At 55.7% G+C, this 20,815-nt stretch overlaps 1 long non-coding RNA gene across 1 annotated transcript; it reads right to left on the bottom strand.

Moving 5' to 3' along the window:
* Positions 1-322: 322 nt before the first annotated feature.
* On the bottom strand, positions 323-6,766 carry LOC111827283. The gene is made up of 2 exons (XR_002830782.1): positions 6,163-6,766; positions 323-997 (listed from the first exon to the last, which is right to left on the bottom strand). It is a non-coding gene; the product is annotated as an uncharacterized LOC111827283 (long non-coding RNA).
* Positions 6,767-20,815: the final 14,049 nt, after the last annotated feature.

The following is a 20,815-nucleotide window of genomic DNA, read 5'->3' as shown; positions in this document are numbered from 1 at the left end:
GTATTAAAAAAATAATAATAAAAAATAAAATAATAAAATAAAATAAGATAAAATGTCAGCGAGGATATGGAGAAACGGGGACCCTGTGCACTGTGGGTGAGAACGGAAAACGGTGCAGCTGCTATGGAAACAGCATGGCGGTTCCTCGGAAAGTTACACACAGAATGACCATCTGACCCAGCAATCCCACGTCTGGATCACACACAGAAGAACCAAAAGCAGGGACTCGGACGGGCATCTCTACAGCCAAGTTCACAGCAGCATCGTTCACAAGAGGCAAAAGGTGTCCATCCCTGGATCAACGGATACACAAATGTGCCTATCCATGCAGTGGAATATTATTCAGGCTTAACATGGGAGGGGGGGCATTCTGACACCTGTTCCAACGTGGGTGAGCCTTGAGGCCCTGATGCCAAGTGACATCAGTCAGATACAGATACAGAGGACAAATGTCATCTGCCTCCACTTTGACGAAATACCTGCAGTAAAGTCCTGGAGACGGGAAACAGAACGGAGGCGGCCAGGGGCCGGGGAGGAGCAATGGGGACAGAGTTCCGTGTGCGACGATGAAAAGTTCTCGAGGAAGAGGTGGTGGCGGTCACACAACAATGTGAATGGACATCATGCCACGGGCTGCACTTCAAAATGGCTAAGGTGGTAAACTCCACGTTAGGTACATTTTGCCACAAAAAAAGGGTTAAAATTAAGAATAACAATAATAAAGTGAAGGAGTCACCAAGGCAGAAATGATCCGGAGGGCTTCACTCACGTCCTGAGGAATGTGTCCCAGAGGCCAGCATCTCAGACACGTCCTCTCAGGCCTGAAGCACAGCAGGACCCTCCCCACAGAGACCGCTGTGTCCAGCCAGCTTCCCACGGGCCCCGGGACCACGAGCGCCCACATGCCAAAGAACAGAAGCGACGTCACCGACATCTGAAGAAGCATCCAGCAGGCGCTCGATAATTGCAGAATTGGCGAATGATTGGAAAGGCGTCCCTAATGAGAGAGAGGGAATATGCCAACGATGGCTCGAAAGCATGGTCCAGCCAAAACCCCTAGTGGATTATCTGAGGGGTCGCTGGGCAGGCGGGGAAGCTCCTCCCCGCCCGGCTCCACGCAGGCTTCTCCGTCCAAGGAAAAGAACGGGAAGGGGAGGACATCGCTACAGCAGCATGAGGCCAAGGCCCACGTTTCAGGCAAAGGAAGCGGGTCTGAAAACCATTAAAATCAGACCCCGAAGGGGCATTTCCAAACCACCAGGGGTGGGGGGGGGGCTCCCCGAGTCCAGGGGAGAGACTGCGGTCTGACTTATTCCTGCAGAACTGCTGCTCCTTCGTCCTGCGCCCGGATGTGGCCACGTCGGCCTTACCCAACTACAAAGGCACCTGGTTTCTACGGAAGAACCTGCACCGGCAGACCCAACACGGGAGGAGGAGATGATTCACAGCCCCAAGGGAGGCCTTTGACAGAAACCTGCCGCTTCAGCATTTCCCTGGGTGGCACGCTCCCTCCGGGCCTTTCGCGAATCCTCTGATCGACCAAGATCGGTTTGACACGGACATTTTTCTGGGCACAAACCGAGTCTGTGAAGCACGGGCACCCAAGCGATTTTGCACGGGGCGTCTGAGCCAATGGCACGGTTCAAACGGAGGGATCCATGCAGGAAAGTTCTCTTCCTCGTGTGCAGGGAGCTGGGTGCATCTATCCTGGGAAGGAGAGGGTGCTAACTTGGTGGGGAGGACCCAACCAGCCCCGTGGTGCCAGTGGGCATCGCCTAGGGCAGTGGTTCTCAACCTTCTGGCCCTTTAAATACAGTTCCTCATGTTGTGACCCAACCATAAAATTATTTTCGTTGCTACTTCATAACTGTCATGTTGCTACTGTTATGAATCGTCATGTAAATATCTGATATGCAGGATGGTCTTAGGCGACCCCTGTGAAAGGGTCGTTCGACCGCCAAAGGGGTCGCGACCCACAGGTTGAGAACCGCTGGCCTCGGGTGACGTCGGCCAGAAATAGCCGTGGTCTCCATGGGCACAAGGGCATAGGCACCAGGAAGGTATCTATGAGAGGGCATTTTCCAGGCTCCCGGGGAACTCACGACCACACCGCCCAGGTGAGAGGCTGCAGATATAATTTATTCCTCAAGCCCAGAAATGCAGGTCCTTTATCTTTTGCCCCAATGCAGCCATTTCTGTCTTAACTGAGTACAAAGGGCACCTGCTTTCAAGACTTCTATGTCAAAACCTTCACCAGCCACCAGCAAACCACATACGTATGTGTGGGGGGCCCGAGACCAGGTGGAGGCAAGCCAGGAAGGCTTCCTGAAGGAGGAGAAAAGGCAAGCTTCAGCAGGAAAAGGTTCCATTTGGGCTTTAGCTGGCCAAGAAGCCCGTCAACCCCCTGTGTCTTCAAGTGCCCTGGGCAGCTTGTTTAACATGCAGGTCTCTGAGCATTCCCTGCCCCCACATAAACCAAAAAAGAACCCCTAAAATTGGGGTGAGGGAAGGGATGGCTGCTGAGAATACTCATTTTTACCAAGTTCTCCAAGCAATCTATTCTTACACAAACAACAGTCTGCAGGCCAGGGGGCCTGGGGAGCAGTGCTGGGCATACAGTCTGAACTGCACCCACGTTGATCTGGGAAGAATGGCGACTCCCAGAAGGCAGGGCCCCCGGAGGGACAAGGCAGGTGGAGACAGAAGGCTGTTCCAGAGCCGCTCCGTCACAACATCCCCAACCCCTCTCCCACCGAGACTTCCTGTCGTGATCCTCGCTGGAGCGGGCTGGCTACAGAAACCGCCTGGGAGCTGGGGAGCTGGGAGGGCAGAGGGGACGCGGGGGCTACCTTTCAGGTTACAAGCCAGAATAGGAAGAGTGGGAGCGTTTTACAGAGGAAAGGTAAAACCCAGCCTCGGTGACCAGACCCTCGCGGTAACAGAGAAACTCTATCTGGACAACAGAAGTCTGTTTTGTTGAGAGTTAAGTAACCTCAAAACTTCCTCCTCCCCAGCAAACATCGCCTGCAGTCGGTGGCGGCCACTCCGAGCTGGCGCAGCCGGGGATGCCGGCGCTCACAGGTGTATGTGGGGGAAGGTTGGGACTCGTGGGGTCCTGGTGGGGGGGAGGACAAGAGCCTCTTTCCTGGCTCCCCCCAGTTCTCACAAGCCTCTCCTGCAAAGACACTCGGCCAGGCCAGGCTGGCGCTCCTCACCCCTCTTTGGTGAAGTAAGTCCCCCCCAAAAGAAAGGGGACCACCTCCTGGCCCCTGATGGCTTGACAATCCCCTGCCTCCATTCCGAGGTGAGAGCAGAACCCCGTGTTGCTTTAAATCTGCCCAGGTAACCAGGAAATGCTCTTGGCTGGGTTTGCACGCCGAGCACCGGACACACCTGCCACTCGGCGTGAGTCACCGCACAGGCCTGGCACGCAGGGCTCGGCGGCTCGCTGCTCTCACGCACACCAGGTGTCATCCATCCGTCTGCCCCACGGGAGACATGTCGGGACAGATCGGGCTCTGACCCGATTTTCACTACCACTCCTTCCCAGGGGCGGCGTGGGGAGGAGGGAGGCGGGTACCCGGGGATGCTCTGCTCCCCTCCCCGCTGGGCGGTGGGGGGTCTCGTCTGCCCTGCTGGCCCTGCAGAGGGAGGAGGGGGGAGTTTACCTGGAGAAGAAGGTGAGGGGGTTTCTCAACTGTGACCCTTCTCTGGGGTAAATCCTAGCCTCCCCCACGGCGTGGGGCCTGGAGTTAACAATACTGCATTGTACACGCACCCGTTTGCTAAGAGGGTAGATCTCTCATGCAGCGTTCTTATCGCACACACATGAAAATACTAACACAGCGGGCGGGCGGGGAAACCTGTGGGGTGATGAACGCGCTCATGGCGCATTCGGCGGGGCTTCGCGGTGCTGTCCGCGTCTCACCAACTCATCCAGTTCCTACCTCGAATACGGACAGCTTTTGGTGTCGGTCGGACCTCCATGAAGAGGTTTCTTTTTAAAAAGGGGGTCTGCTGAGCCCCTCTCAACTCCCCCTTTTTTTTACAAGACAGCCTTTCCTGCGGTGCAGGATCCTGACTCACAAACCAACGGTAGCGGACAATGGGGAGCCCCTGAGCAAGGCCCGGGGATTGATCAGTAATCGAGTTCACCTGGACGGGGCTGTGCATATGTTCGAAGTTAGGGAAGCGGAAGCGGGGTACGGGGTGCAGGGGAAACCCAGGCACTGTGAGTGCAACATTCCTGCAAATCTAGATTTCTATCTAAATCAACATCTTTTCTAAACGACCGTCTTTGGAATGCAGCTGCCTAGTGCATTTTAATCTGTGGCCTCACTAACCTAACTGGCACATTTCTACCCACCTCAGGCCGATGCTGATCAACGCGTTGCTGTGGGAAAAACAAGACAAAAAAAGCCCGTGTTCTGGCTCCAGGACGTGGGTTCCCTGATGGACAGGGGGTGCTCTCCCCGAGAAAGCCCGCCTCGACCGTCTGCCCAGGGTGACCTGCCTCGGACTTACAGCAAAGACAGAGGTTTCTGGGAATTTCCCAAAGTGGACAAATCCTTCCGTACAAAAGTGCTCCCCAATGCATTGCTTCTAAGGGTAAAAACCTGGAAGCACCTGAGTGTCCAAACATGGGAATTGTCAAGCAAATTACGACTCAGTACCTTCAGTACCTGGGGCGGGAGACAGTCACTGCGTGGGGAACCGTCCCAGTGAAAACGAGGGGGGCAGGGGAAGCGGGGAAAGATGTTGTGTATACTGCAGGGGTTCAGCGGGGAGGAAATGTGTCCGACTGCCGGCACTGCTGTGAGAATTGGGTGAGTTTTTCTGCTTTTTGCACTTTTTTGTCGTTTTCTATAACAGAGGTTAAGATCAGACGGGGTGTGCGGGTGGCGCAGGGGGTCATCCATCAGTGGGACAGCTTCCACGGTTCATCCCAGGAACTGTCGTCAGGCCGCCGGGTGGGGGCGGCCACCCGGACCATTGCTGCAGCAACTGGGCAGCGCCAGGGACCTGGGGTGGCCAGGGGCACGGCTCTGGGGGGAGGGGCGGTACACGCACCTCCCCTTTCCTCTTCTGGGGGGCCTGGCCCTCCTTCTCCTCCCAGCAGGTGCTCACTGGAGGCAACAGCACCCCGGGCACCTAGCGAGGAGACCCCTGGCAGCTTCCAGAAGTTTCCTCGGCAGGAGGGACTCAGGGGCAGGAAATGGATCATCACAGACAGGCTGCCAGGAGGGCTGGGAGAAGGGGAGGGGATCCCACATGGGCTGAGGACAAGCGCCAAAGAGGGAGAAGGACAAGGAGGACCCTGGTTTATGTGCACATCACGGGGGACTGGCTCGGTCATCCATTCAGTGAACACCTCTTCCTCGCCTGCCCAGGGACAGGCACTGTGCTGCCCCAAACAGGGGGACACAAAAGGAGGGGGAAAGCAGGGACGGGGGGGTGGGGGGGGGATATCCAGCGGTTTGCTTTCAGTTCAGGACTCAAGACAAGCTCCTCCCCACGTTGGCCAGGAAAGCTCTTCCATGAACAAGTTGGGCGAAGGGTGCAGGGAACGGTGGGGGGGAAGGGGGGGGGACGCAGGGGACCGAATTCCAGCCGCCTTCCACCCATTCAAAGACCTGCCCCCATCATTCCCGCATCGGCCTGACGGGGGACCCAGTCCTTGCAGTCAAGCCAGCCCACAGGGACATCCAGAAACACATCTGTCCTCCGTGCCCAAGGGTGAGAGGGGCTGGCCCCGCCGCCTTCCCCACGCGCTGTGCATTCTGAGTGGATGGTGGACAGATGCCAGGAGCTTCCCCAGGTAGCTCCGCTCCCTAAATAACGGCACCCCCTCCCACCCAACCCCACGGCAACAAGGCAAAAAGGTAAATGCAAGAGCCTCGCAGTGCGCCCAGGACTCGGAGCCTTTCCCCAGGCTGAGCGCGGTCCCTGGGGGCAGCCAGCGGCCAGGGATGGGCGCTGACCACCGTGACCCGAGCCATCAGCTCTGTCTGGAGACAGCGGGATGGCTCAAATGTCCTCCGAGATGTCCATTACCAGAGGAAAAATTTCAACCCAGAACTGCAGACCTTCAGAGAGCGACGCGCGGTGGTGCGGGTGGGGAGTCCAATCAAACCTCCCCCCAGGAAGTGCCAGAAAACTTACCTCCAGGGAAGCGACCCGACCGCTAGGTAGAATGAATCAGTCCACGGCCGGAGACGGGGTCGCGAGTCTTCCGAGCCCGGCTGGTACACACCAAGTAATCCACATTAGGCGCCCGGAGCACCCACCCCACTGCCCACTTGCCATCCAAGGTCAAAGAGCTGCCGGCCGGCCTCTGCGCTCGGACCCGCGGAGGTCGCGCGGAGGTCACTGGCTGGGATTCCCAAGGGCCGCGTTCCCGGGCCCGGGGGTGGGCGCACGGTGCAGGCGGGTGCAGAGGGTCCCGCGGGCCCCGGCGAGGGCATCCCGCCTCCTCGCTCTAGGGGAGCACCCCGCATGGACGCGGCGCCTCGCCCTCCTTGGCTGCGCATCGCCAGCGCCAGCCCAGATTCCCGCCGGAACCCCTCTGCCAAGTCCGGGAAAGAGCCAAAGGCAAATGCGCTCTCCGCCTCGGGTTTGCAGGTCTGCGGGGCCCAGGGAGCTTAGGGTGGACGCCCGCGGGGCAAAGGAGGCCCCGCGGTGGAGGAGTGCGGAGCGGCGGGTGCCAACTGCGGCGGCCGCATCCAGCCGGCTCCGAGGGCGCACGGTGCGCAGCGCCGCCTCCGCGCTCTGTGCCGGGCCTGGCCATTCGGCCCTTATATAGCAACCTGAGGAGGGGCGGGGCGAGGGGGAGCGTGGGGTGGGGCGGCGAGAGGCCGAACTGCTTTCTGGGAGATGTAGTTCTGTTTTCCTAGGCAGAACACAGAGCCGCTGTAGGAATGGTTCGGGTCCACTGGTGACAGCTGTCCTCTCTTGCCACCCTTCCTTGCAACTCTTTCTCCGCGCGATCGCCAACTCCGTTGGGTCTAGGCTGGTCTTTGTGCGTAAGGTGGGCAGCACCAAGCCCCTAAACGCCTCCCAGGATGACAAACCAGAGAAGCCAGCTTGCCACTACCTGCTGTGTGACCTTCATGGAGGAGCTACCAGGGATGCCTCGCGTTCTTCCTCGGACACAGACAGAGGATAGTCGTGTCTGCTTCCGTAGACTTTCGGAGGGACAGGATACTGTTGGCCTGCACAGGGTGGCCTGCTCTCCCATCTCTAATATGAACAACTGTGGTTCCCTTACACGTGTTCCCTACGCTGGTTTGCTGAACACCCTTGGCTTCAAGGCTCCACAAACCAATCACCACCGAGACACCCTCCTGGATTAAAATTCTGGATCGATGTTTCTCTATCATCGATGTTGCTAACTCCCTCCCTCTCTGTTCCTCTCCCTCAAAAACAAATAAAAATATTTTGAATAAAAAAAATAAAAATAAAAAGCAAGCCGGGCCTGTGTGGCAATTTGGATTGAGCACTGTTCCATGGACCAGGAGGTCGCTGGTACGATTCCCGGTCAGGGCATATGCCCGGGCTGCCGGCTCCATCCCCCGGTATGGGGCGTGCAGGAGGCAGCCAATGGGTGTTTCTCTATCATGGATGTTTCTATCTCTCTCCCTCTCCTTTCCTGTCTCTCTCAAAAAAAAAAAATCAGGAACATTCTGGAGCTGCCACTGCCCTATTGCAGGCTTCTGTTTCTGCAGCCGCCTCCTCATTCATTCAGCCCCTGAGCACCCGCACACACTGGGAGCAAAAAGACTGAAGTCCTCCCTCAAGGAGTTCCCAGTCCAGTGAGGGGGGGGGGGGAGGGTCACCTGGTCACTGTGTGGGTGTGAGACTGTAGGGACCTGGGACACCTAACTCTGCCTGGGACATCCGTCAGGGCGTCCTGAGGGTGGGTCTGCGCTGAGTCTGCAGTGGGTAGGGAATAACAACCTAAAAGACACACGAACCCAAACCACCACCAACAAAGGAAGGCAGAGAGCCGTCTGTGTGAAGGAAACACTGAGGGTATAGAAGAAGGAAGGGGGCCTGGCAGGCGTGGCTCAGTGGTTGAGCATCAACCTATTAATCAGAAGGTCACGGTTCGATTCCCAGTCAGGGCACATGCCCGGGTTGCAGGCTCGATCCCCAGTGTGCGGTGTGCAGGAGGCAGCCAATCAATGATTCTCTCTCATCAGTGATGTTTCTCTCTCTCTCCCTCTCCCTTCCTCTCTGAAATCAATAAAATCTATATTTAAAAAATAGAACAATTACAACATTCTACAATAGAAGTAATGGGAATGGCTTTGAGCCATGATTGAGTAGACACAGGGGTGACTTAAACATAGGTACTGTGATACCGCGACAGTCCATCTGAACACCTAGCCGGCTACCAAGCGACTAGCGGGCAGGGAGCGGTTACAGCGCGGAGACGCTGGACAAAAGGGATGATTCACATCCCGGGAGGCAGGGAGCGAGATTTTATCACAGGACTCAGAATGGTCAGCAACGGAAAACTGATGAGTTGTTTATTTCTGGAATTTTCCACTTAATATTTTCAGACCATGGTTGACCGCAGGTAACTGAAACCAGGGGAAGAGAACTAGGGAATGAGAGGGGACCACTGGATGGCGTGCAGACACAGCCTGACACGGAGGAAACGCAGACTAGTCCAAGACTGACGCGGTGCTTCGGGGGGGGGGGACCTCTCAGGCCACAGGACGTGTGTACTGACTGGTGGAACATGCAGGCGAACTTGCTGATGCCTAAGAGTCTCAGAGACAGGTCTGCCCGAGGAAGGGCAGTTCCAGAAGTGAGAAGGGGACACCTTCTCACTAGTGATAAAACCCAGGTTGCTGGGTTTCCTATGCTTGGGAGGTCATGGTTCGATTCCTGGTCAGGACACATGCCTGGGTTGTGGGCTTGATCCCCAGTACGGGGCATGCAGGAGGCAACGGATCAATGATTCTCTCTCATCATTGATGTTTCTAGCTCGCTCTCCCTTTCCCTTCCTCTCTGAAATCAATGAAAATATTATTTTAAATGCTATCATGTAATGAAAGTGAGGGCTCCGCCACCAGAAAGTTTAGAAAGGGTCAGGCAGGCCTTTAGATTTCTGGCACATCCCAAGTGTAAGCGAGCGGTCACAGGTGAGGGCTCAGCAGAGCCCGGGTCTCTCTCTCCTTCACATCACAAGACTATGGGCTTCCTCTCCCAGCAAGCTCACTTCTCAGTGGTAGATGAGAACGAGATTTCATTGAGCACCTACTACTTCTTGGGCTCTGTGCCAAGCACTGAAGCAGCAGATGCTCACAGGAATCCTGAGAGATGGGAAGTAAGATCACTGCTGTCTCCCCGATGAGCTAACAAATGGAGCAATGTGACCATGATGGAGCAATGTGCTCGTGGCCGAACAGCCCTGCTACCTCTTCCTCCTCCCATCCCCCAGCTTTACCAAGTCCACGGGCCTCCTCGCCTGGGGAGCTGCGGCAGGCTTCCCAGTTTCATCTCCCCGCAGGTCCTTTCTCTTGCGCAGCCGGGTCTCTGCCCTCAGGGCTGACTCTGTCCCCTTCCCTGCCCCCGAGACATGGGACACATCCCAGGCTCGGTGCTGAGCTGTCCACTGTCTCCCTCCTTTGACCCCTGTCCGCTCTCACACCCAATCCTGCCCACTGTGAGGCTGGCTGGACGCCAGGCCTGCCCGCTGCCTGCCCGCTGCCTGCCTGCCTGCCGGATGTTTCCACATCACCTCAACCTCAGGCCGTCTAGGAGCAAGCATCTTCCCCCCGCCCCCCCTCCCTCTCACCCTCCCACCCCCGTGCACGGGTGCTGCCTTGCCCAATACTCCCTGGCCACCGAGTCCCCCTGTGGCCCAGGGGGCCATTCTAGAAAGTGCTGCCTCCTTTCTCGGGCAGCTCTGCCTCCTGCTCTGTCTCTCAAGCTCCTGGGACCTGTTCAGCTCCTTACAGGAGCATCTCAGAAGGGCCAGGGGTGTAATCCTCCAAGGACAGCCCTCAGGCGGTGAAGGGAGTCGCTGAATAAACAGCCCTTCTTTTCCAGCCTTACGTTGGCATCACGTTGGTGGGGGGCACCGGGGTGCATGGGGAGACCAGAGTTCGGGATGTGCGCAGAGTTCATCGGAAGCTTTTGCAAGAAGCTTTGTAACGCAAACATTCTCAAAAGCACAGGCCCAGGTGGGCCCACCTCACCTGAGAGGCCCTCCCTTCTCGACTGGGTCGTTTCCTCCATTCCAGGGAGCAGGTCGGAGGGTGGGAGACGGTGGGGTTGAGCAGGGCTGGGAAAATGCCCGGGCCCCACCTTCGGCCTCCTCCGCCCGCCCCCAGCAAGGAGGAGGCACACAGCGCTGCCCTTGAACACTGAGGCTTTGTCTGCGGGACGTGCAGCCTCCTCGCTTACCTCATCAGACACTGAAGTGCCTTCTCCTCCTTCTCCTTCACTGAAGATGGGAGGGCAGGAGGGGAGTGGGCAGAGAGGGGCAGAGAGGAGGCTTAGCAAGGCCGCCGTGCACATCCAAACCTGTCCCCCAGCCCCATGAGGCGGAGCCATTATCACCCTCCCTCCCTTCCTCCCTCACAGGTGAGAACACAGGCTGAGAGGCTGAAGGACTTGACCGGGTCATGTGGTGAGTAGAAGCCCGAACGGTCTTTGAACCTGGTCCAGTCATTCTGATGGCGCAACCTGTGGGTTTTCCCTCGACGTCCCCTGGCTCTCGGCAGGCCAGACCTCAGCCCAGCGGAAGGGATGGGTCTCTGCTGAAACCCAGGAGCAAGGAAGGAGCAGGCCCGGAAGAGCAGGGAGGGGCCGCATTCCACGCGTTACCGCTGGAAACTCCACCGGAAACTCAACACGGTCACAGCCGTCATTTCAACCGGAGAGAACTCTCCACTTTATGTCACAAACTGACCTTTAACCTACCTATTTTCAAAAATTACCGGAGAACCGCAATATCCAACTAGACGTATAGCAAGAAAAGAGATCGAATTAGTAATAAAAATAATAAAAACCTCCCGCAGAGAAAACCCTGGGACCAGATGGCTTCACGGATGAACGCTACCAAACATTTAAAAGAATTAACACTAATCTTTCACAAACTCTTCCCCAAAAATAGAAGAGGAGGGATGACTACCAGACTCATTCTGTGAGGCCAGTATTACTCTGGTACCCAGCAATACCCAGTATTACCTTGTTGCCAAAACAAGACAAACACAACACAAGAAAATTACAAATCAATATCCCTTATGAATAGAGATGCAAAAACCCTCAACAAAATGCAAGCAAAACAAATCCAGCAACAGGTGAAAAGACCAGACACCATGACCAACTGGGATTTATCCCCGGAATGCAAAGTTGATGTAACGTAAGAAAATCAACCACAGTAATATACCAAATTACCCAATTTACGTATTTGCTTAACTGATAGCTTCTATTACATGGTGGATATGCCCAGTGGTGCTTGGAGAGCCTGGTAAAGTCTCTCGATGGTGACTAGCTTGTGGTTTTTTTTAATAAGTGCTGTTTAACAATGCCTGTCATGAACATTAGTTTGCCTGGTGCCCTCCGTCCTTGGAGAATAGCGACTCTTCCCATCACAGGAGGAAGCAGATCAACGGGCGGGAGAAGAGAGCTAACAGGCAGAGAAAAGGCTCTACAGGTGCTCGGAAGATGGACCCGTCTCATTCTTTCATTTGGGGTTTCCTTGTTGCCCCGGAATCCTTCAGCTCAAATCCCCTTTGGGTCCATGCCAGGTCCATTTGGGTGCAATTAGAAGTTCAACTCCCAAACCACGTGGTAGAGGTCGTGATAAAGAGAGACACTGCAGCCCTAGCCAGTTTGGCTCAGTGGATAGAGTGTCCTGCAGACTGAAGGGTCCTGGTTTGATTCCAGTTAAGACAGCGGTTCTCAACCTGTGGGTCGCGGCCCCTTTGGGGGTCGAACGACCCTTTCACAGGGGTCGCCTAAGACCATCGGAAAACACATAGATAATTACATATTGTTTTTGTGATTAATCACTATGCTTTAATTATGTTCAATTTGTAACAATGAAATTGGGGGTCACCACAACATGAGGAACTGTATTAAAGGGTCGCGGCATTAGGAAGATTGAGAACCACTGAGTTAAGGGCACATGCCTGGGTTGGGGGCTCAATCCCCAGTAGGCAGCTGATCAATGATTCTCTCTCATCATTGATGTTTCCATCTCTCTCTTTCCCGATCTCTCTGAAATCAATAAAAATATTTATTTTTTAAAAAGAACCTTCTTATGAGAGAGAGAGAGAGAGAGAGAGAGCGCACGCAAGCGAGCCATGGCAAGTTTATTGAGACAGAACAGCAATCACTGTGCATAGGTCGTCAGTGATACCACCCTGGCCGGTGTGGCTCAGCTGGTTGGAGCACCATCCCGTACACCGAAAGGTTGAAGGTTCAATTCCAAGTCAGGGCACATATCAAGGTTTGGGGTTCAGTCGTTGGTCTGGGCATGTGTGAGAGGCAGCCAATCAAAGTTTCTATCCTTCCTCCCTCCCTCCCTCCCTCCCTCCCTCCCTCCCTCCCTCCCTCCCTTTAGGTGAGGATTAAAAAAAAATCCTCTCAGGTGAGGATTAAAAAAAAAAAAAATAGAGAGTGCTGCTTAGCGACCATCTTCCAGCTAAAATCCTCTACGTTTTGGTGGCAGACGTCTCAGTAAACCCAGGCACTCGGGTTGGGAAGGGATGCTGAGGTTTACTGGATTCTCAGAGGAACCAGAGAAGCAGCAGCACTGTGCGACTCTACACGGGGAGAGGGACCCAGGGCCCCCAAACCACCCAATGTGACCCCTCAGCCCTCAGGCTCCTTGGCATCTACCACTCGGCGAAAAGCACCCCGCAAGGTTCTGAGGAGCCGGTCCCCAGGTTCATGGAGTCAGAGGGAAGGGTCTGAAAGTCTTAAGTCCATGATAATGGGGGGAAGGGGAGAGAGGATGGGAGGGGGGCCTGTCACAAGTTCAGTGATTGAGTGTCTGTCTCTTTCTTCCTCTCTCCCTCCCTCGCTCGCTCCCTCCCTCCCATCACCCTGCCTCCTGCACAAGGAACTATTGAGAAGGAACAGAACAAACGCTCCCTTATGCGGCTCCCCCAGCGTCTCCGGGTCTGTCCGAGACAGCTGCCTGCAGCACGCAATGGTTACTCATTACCCGCTCCCCAGGCAGGAAAAGGAGCAAACTTAATAGACCCGAACTAACCCCCGGCTCAAATGCTCCGGCCGTAAATAAATAAACAAGTCAGGTGTAGGGGACTCCACTCGGGGATGGAGGGAGGTGGGGGAGGGGAGGCAGTGCAAGTTGCCTGATGGGAAAAAAAAACAGAGTTTCTAGAAGGGGAGGAGGAGGGGGCGGGGGACGGAGGAAGGAGAACTCCCTCTGGAGCGAGGACAGAGGGGCGTTTGTGCTGCGGGCTTGTCCTCTGCCTGCAGAGTGGACTCGGGTCTCCGCCGGCCACTCACAGGCCCTGCAGAGAAGGCGGACATTGATGGGGAGAGAGAGTCTCACTTCTCCAGCCCCCAGGCCCCGGCCTCCTAGGCAGGGCTTGCTCCTTGAACGGATCCGCAGCCACCGTATTTGCTAGTGGTGGGGGCGCGGTGACATAGGACAGGAGGTTGCCTCCCTTCTGACCTTCCAAGCCAACGCTTCAGCCCCCAGCCATCCCGAGTCCCAGGACGGGTAGAGAGGGAGAGCTGGATGTGGAGGCCAAGGGACTAGGAGGCTAGGCGACTGCTGGGGTGAAGACAGGCCTATCCCCAAATTTAAACATATCTCTACTTGGAGTTCTCACCAGGGGTGAGCTCCCCTCCCCAGGGGGCATGGGCAAGGTCGGGAGACATTCTGGGCTGTCGCATGGGGTGGGGGTGGTGCTGGCCTGTAGTGGGTAGAAGCCAGGATTCTGCTAAACATGCGACGATGTACAAGATGGCCCCCCAGGCCAGAGTGATCCGGCTCCAAACGTCACCATAGCCAAGATCTGTGTCGGAACCCAGGCCCCCGCTGATGCTGCAGATGGCACCAGACCATGCTCCATCCCTGCCCCAGCCTTCCACGGTGAGGGAGGGAGGAAATCCTAGCTCACCCAGGCACTACTGCACTGGCCTCCCTCTGACTAACTCTGGGACAGAGCCCCAGAGCAGGAGGACACCCACCAAGGAGCAGAAGGGGTGCGCCCACCGAGCCCGCGTTCCTTGGTCACGGCCTGATCCTTTTGCAGGCTGAGCGAGTAATTCTGGTACCAAGGGGTGTGGGCACCTATCCCTCTGGCTTAGAATCTCTGCCAACCCGGGCAGGCCGGGGGCATGCAGCCACGGTCCCCAGTCACCGTCCCGAGACCACGGCGAAGTTTAATGGGCGCTTTCAGGCGTGTAAGATTGTGCTCCCAGAAGGACCTCCTGCAGAGACGGCGCCTGCCCCAGGGGCTGCGGCCACGTGTGCCGTGAGTGTGAGGCTCATTCCACTTTCCGGAGCGGCTGTGGCCCCCAGGGCTGGTGGCTCTGCACAGCCTGGGGCTGTTCCAGGAAGGCCAGCAGCTGCGGGGAGGGGACCCCGCCATCCGGTCATGGTTCTGTTGCAGTCCTGCCAGTGCCTCAACGGTACCTGTGGGGTGGGAGAGGGTGATGTGTGTGCATGTGTGTGACCTGGGTGTGTGTGGCATGTGTGCAACAGGTGTGATGTGTAAGTGCATGTGTGATATATGCATGTACATGTATGTGTGTGATGTTTATATGATTGTACACGTGGCACGTGTATGACAAGTACACGTGGCATGTATGTAGCAAGTGACATGTGTGTGCATGTATGATGTGTGCGTATGTGCTGTGTGTGATTGTGTAGGTGTGTGGCATGTGTATGGCGAGTACATGTGGCAGATGTGACGTGTAAGTGCATTGTGGTGTGTGTGCATACATGTATGCATATGGTGTGTGCATGTGTGTGACATGTGTATGGCCACACTAACTGATTAATGCCACAACAAGAGGACCAAGGAAGATTCCAGAGTTAAGACTGTGCTAAAACATCTCTGATTGGTGGGCACTTTGGGGAGAAAGGACACCTGGGCCTAGAGGCTCCAAGAAGAGGCTGAGTTCAATTCCGGTCTCTGTACTGTGGAGCTCCCTGACCTTGGGCACATGTTTAACCTCTGCTGACCGGTGTCCTCATCTCTACAAAGGGACAGTGAAAGCACCCCCTGTGGTGACGGGAATTTGTGACCTCAGGGGGAGCACCCCTGCTTCTTCCTGGAGTCTAGCCTGGCACTGCCTGCTCCCACCCCTTCTCCCAGGGGACTCAGTCCCTCTGCACTGACCACCCCGGAGGTCAGGCCTCACACTGCAGCTGTCCCCAGTCCATCTGGCCCAGCCGGGCAGGAGCAGGCGAGCCATCACCTGCCGCCCCCTCGAGGACCGGCGGCCTTCCCTCCGCGGCGCCCAGCAGACTGTGAAGAAACCTGGCTGGGGCTTCCCCCTGCGGCAGCTGACGCCAGCCTCCCAGGTGCCCCAGGTGCCTGATGACAAGGTTATTGCCCCAATAAACTGTGCGATGGCCACTATCAACACTATCAGCCTCCCTGCCCTTCACCGGTTTGTCAAAGCCGCCCCTCCCGCTCCGCTCCCATTGTTGGCTCTCCGCTAGCTTATCTGCTGCTGGAGACAGAAGTCTCGGGCTTAATGGTGGCAAATTAATTATTGAACTCCACGGCCAGTGCCTCCCCACTAGGATCACGCCCACTCAAGGCCCAGGCAGAACCCATGGCCATTGTCGCAGACCGGCGGGGGTGGGGGGGTGGGGGGGGACACACCACACTGAGTCCTGCACCCGGAGGGGGGCTCGGGGCCACGGAGTTGAACTCCGCCCCAGGGAGCCTCTCCCAACCCTTTCCATCCGTCTGTCCGTGATACTCAGTGAAAGTGTCTTTATAACAACACGGCTGCATTACACCGCCTTCCTCGTAAACCAATAAACGGCGTCAGGCCACATAACTCCCCGGCTTCTTTCCACGGAGCCGCATTGGCCCTGCGCCTGGCTCAGAGCAGGTGCCTGATCGGTGGACTGAACACAGACCCGCATCCGCTCCAGCTCAGTCCAACCTATCGCCTAACAGCGGATGTATACAAACCGGCACGTGCAACTCCCTAATGTGACCACCACGAATCACACCTGGTGTCAGGCGCTGTTTTAAGCGCTTCCTCCTAAGAATCCCAGAGGGTGCCATCCACCTCCATGTTATAGATGAGGAAGGAAACGAAGGCATCAGGAGGTTAAGACTTAAATGAGAGACAAACCAAGACGCACAGGCCGACAGAGCCCACCCACACGCCTACGCATGGCATTCGGCTGCTTCTTGAGCCGAGGTGGCCTGCACCCAGGCGCCGAGCCTCCCGCCCTCCTGTGACTCCGGGCCTTCAGGGAAGGCCCGATGTGCCCTAGCCAGACGCCAGTCCTGTCCTGACCGCAGCCTCACTCGCTGTGTGACCTGGGACAAGCTGTCTGACATCTCTGGGCCTCAATTGCCCCGTTTATGAATGATTCCTGACTTCCCAGAAATCACTGGGAAGGTAAGCAAGGGAGCCGCCTAGAGCCAGGAGATGCCATTACAGGTTACTTGGCACTTACCACGGGATTGCTGAGTCAAATTATGGGGAATGTGACCAAGCTCTGTCACCTGGAAGGTATACACACACACACACACACACACACACACACACGGGAGAGGGGCAGGGAATGGGGACCCTGGCTGGCACCTCAGTTAACTGGCGAGTGAACTGACTGGGACCGATCGGCGATGACGGGGAGAAGATACTACGATTCCCCCCACTTCCCTCAGAGTCCCAGCTCTGAGGGCTGGGACTGCCACTCCCGAATCCCTGTCCTGGATTCTTTCCTCTTCCGAGGGCATCGGGAGGACAAACACCTTCTGATCGGAATGTTTTTCCAAATACTCGGCATCTGGAAGGACCTGTTACAAAGGCCCCCTTTGTGCAGCCGGGAAATGGGCTGGCAATAAAACAGCCCCAGACCCTGCAGCGCTGGGAATGGCGGAGAGTGGGAGTGAGGGAGGGAGGCGGGGAGGTGGGCGGACCAGGCCAGGAGGACGGAGCCCGTGTGAGAGCGAGGTCAGCGAGAGGTGTGGCCGCTGGTGTAAGACAGTGCGTGATGGCCAGCACTTACCTAGGGCCTCCTCCGTGCGGGGCACTGTTCTGAGCGCTGTATCGTTCGTGTCTTATTTACATTAGAGAACATCTGAGAGACGGTCACAGAGAGGGAGACAGGCGTCTGAGAGGATGTGTGGTGTGATATGCAGAGAGACTGGATGAAACAGACGGGCGGTGGAGAGATGGAGGAATCCACAGTCACCAGGGAACGTTTTCACCTCTCGACAGGGCGAGGCGGGGAAATGATCACTGTCGGAACGTGAAGAGGGGATGGCGTCCCTTTCTCTCTCCACCCAGCTCGATCCCCAGGCCCCCGGGGCCCTGTGCTCGGAAGGCAGGTACGGATGCCCTGGCAGAAGCTTCCAGTCCTTCCCTTCCAGCAGGTGGCTGTGCCCGTGTGTGCGCGCCCACGGGGGTTACGGGGACCCGCAATAACGGACCAGGGGTGCCGCGGTCCTTCCCGCCCAGCCTGCCATAAGCAAGCAATGCTCTGCCGCCAGCCCCCAGGCAGCCCGGAAACACGACAGGAAGCTCTCACCCTGTGTGGGAAGTTCCTCGGAGACCGGAAGCCTGTGATGCCGAATCCCAACCAGAAATCGGGGAATAGAGAGCTTTATCCTGATTCTTCCAAAAAGTATCTGGAAATCAATTCGGGCAGCTCTTGCAGGATCTCAGAATCTCTTTTTTTAAAAATATGTTCTATTGATTTTTAGAAAGAGAGAGGAAGGGAGAGGGAGAGAGAAACATCAATGATGAGAGAGAATCATTGATCGGCTGCCTCCTGCACGCCCCCTACTGGGGATCGAGCCTGAGACCTGGGCATGTGTCCTGACCGGGAATCGAACCGGGGACCTCTTGGTTCATGGGTCGATGCTCAACTGCTGAGCCACACCAGCTGGGTGGATCTCAACATCTTGGGACTAGGGAGAATGTCAGGAATCTGGTCACAAATGGGGAGGGGATGGACCACCTTGGTGGGGCTTATGAAAAGGCAGAGTCCCAGGCCCTGCCCAGTCAGTGAGCCGGGGTGGGCGTGGGAATCTGCATTTGGTCAATTCTATGGTGATTTTTTTTAAAAAATGCACTTCAAGTATGAGAAGTATTGGTCCAAATCATGACCCGGCCTCCGGGAGAGCAATACTTACTCACCTGAGATACGTGACTGTTTATTCAATTCTTAAACATCTCTAAGGCTGCATAGTTCTCATATTTTTCAGGACTCAGTGAGTCTTTTCCAACTTCTTTTTATATCCAATTTTACCTTTCTAAGCCTCCTTGCTATTTACCTGTATTGAGCACAAACTATATGCTGGGTGAGTTTGATTCATATTTTCTTATTTAATATTCATGACACGCCTTTGAGTTACGCATAGGATGGAGGCAGTTAGAGAGTCAGGGAGAACAAGGAGAAAGGAGGTCACAGGAAAAGGAGAAGACGGAACTGAATTCTTGGTGTGTCCTGGTCATTTTTACCACCAGAGCATGCAGCGTATCATCAAAACTCAGAACTGCCACATTTGGAAAAATAAAATTCCACTCTAGTCTTGCCAGACTCCCTTGCAGCTAGGATTGGCCATATACAGATTCCTGACCCATGAGATGTTACAGGAAGTTGGCCGAGGTGCTTCTAGGAAATCTTTCTTTCCTGACAAAAGGGAGGGATGCACCTGACCCCCTCACCGTTCGGCCTTGGATAGTGTATTCGTTTCCAAGGGCCACCACCACAAATGGCCACAAACTTGGTGAGTTAAAACAACAGAAACTGATTCTTTCATAGCCAGAATTCTAAAAGCAAGGTCTCAGGAGGGATGCATTTCTCCCCAAGGCTCTAGGGAAGAACCCTTCCTTGCCTCTTTCAGCTTCTGGTGGCTCCTGACGTTTCTTGCCTTCTGGCAGCATCACCCCAATCTCAGCCCCGTCTTCATCCACATGGCCTTGTGGCTCTGTATGCTCCATTCTGTCTGTTATATGGACACGCTCATTGGAGCAGGGCCCAGTCTAATCCAATCTGACCTCATCTCAAGCCTTACCTTAGGGACATATGCAAAGACCCTATAAGGTCACATTCGAAGGACCTGAATTTTGGGGGAACACCATTTAACTCATTCCAGATAGGAACCTAATTCACGGGGCTGCAAGGGATCCACAGTTGAAGAACAGAAGGGCAGAGTATGCTTAATTTCATTAAAAATGTTATCATGTGGTTCGATTTATGAAGCTTTATTTATCTGGTATTTAACAAGAACAAAATTTTAATTAAAAAAAATGACAAAAATGGGTTGGCGCACTTACGGCAACAACCCAGAAGGTACTAGGGAAATGCCCCCTGCTGGGTGGGTCAGGCTGGGAGACGTGAAATGGTCCCCCCAGGTGCCCACGTGGAGCTCAGCCAGGAGGTGCTCTCTCAGCCTTGGCTCAACAATGTCCACATTGGCCTTCCCTGGTGAGGATGCCCAGTGCCCTGCCGCTCCCCAACCTCAAAAGGGCAAGTAGTCAGGACAGGACCCAGCCTGCCATCCCTAACACGACGCTGTTTTCAGGAGCAGAGCGCCTGCAGAGGAGCAAGCAAAGTCAGGGCACAGACTCAGGGGGAAGAAGAGCGACCACGGCCTTCCCTCTCTGCACATCTGCCTCTCTCCGCCGGGCCCTGGGGAACACAGCCAAGATCTTAATCGCCGGCACCGCTCCGGCACGCCGAGTGTGTGATACACCTGTCTCCACCATCAGGCAAATGAGTGGCTTCACAGGCAGGGGCCTGCCCCGCCAAACAATGCTCCCCTTGTCCCCGCCCAGAGCTGGGGATCAGCAGGGAAGCCAAATCCATCAGCACTTGTCAGGGCCCTTGATACACACAATGCAAGTCATGATCCACATTCTCCAGCCCAGCCCCAGGCTCCGCGCAGGCCGCGCTCGCTGACACGCAAAGTGTCAGTCAGCCTCCTCTAACCCAGGGTGGGGACCCGGGGAGGGGGGACACTGGCTCTCATTCCGAAAAGCCAACCTGAGCCAGAGAAGGTGCCCCTGAAACTCTGACACATACTTGCTTAAAACCGGCCCGAGAGCTGCTTTAAAAAAAAAAGAAATCATTTCTCACGTTGGCACCGGGCTCTTCCGGCTACTTGGGCAAACACGATGCGCACGTGTGCAGGGCGCGCCCCCGGTTCACGGCCCGCCGCTCAGAGGACAGAGCCCCGCCTGGGAAGAGGCGGGCTGGAAGCAGAAACTCCCAAAGGAGATTTGCTACAAATGCAGTACCAACCACAGAGGTGTGACGCCATCCTCTGCAGCCAGCGAGGTGGCAGGCTCCCTGGGAGTTTGGGGAGTGTGTGTCCTAGGAGAACCCAGAAGTGGTCTCTGTGAATGCTGCCATGTTATCATGTGTGTTTTTTTTTAAATATATTTTTACTGATTTCAGAGAGGAAGTGGGGTGGGGGCGGGGGGAGAGAGAGAAACATCAATGATGAGGGAGAATCATGGGTCAGCTGCCTCCTGCACACCCCACATTGGGGATCAAGCCTGCAACCCGGGCATGTGCCCTGACTGGGAATTGAACTGTGACCTCCGGGTTCATAGGTGGAGGCTCAACCATTGAGCCACACCAGGCGGGCATCACGTGTATTTC

Source organism: Myotis lucifugus, unplaced genomic scaffold, assembly GCF_000147115.1.
Source record: "Myotis lucifugus unplaced genomic scaffold, Myoluc2.0 scaffold_146, whole genome shotgun sequence".
Classification (NCBI taxonomy): Eukaryota; Metazoa; Chordata; class Mammalia; order Chiroptera; family Vespertilionidae; genus Myotis; species Myotis lucifugus.
The sequence above is the reverse complement of the archived record's forward strand: the minus strand, read 5'-3'. Positions and strand labels throughout refer to the sequence as shown.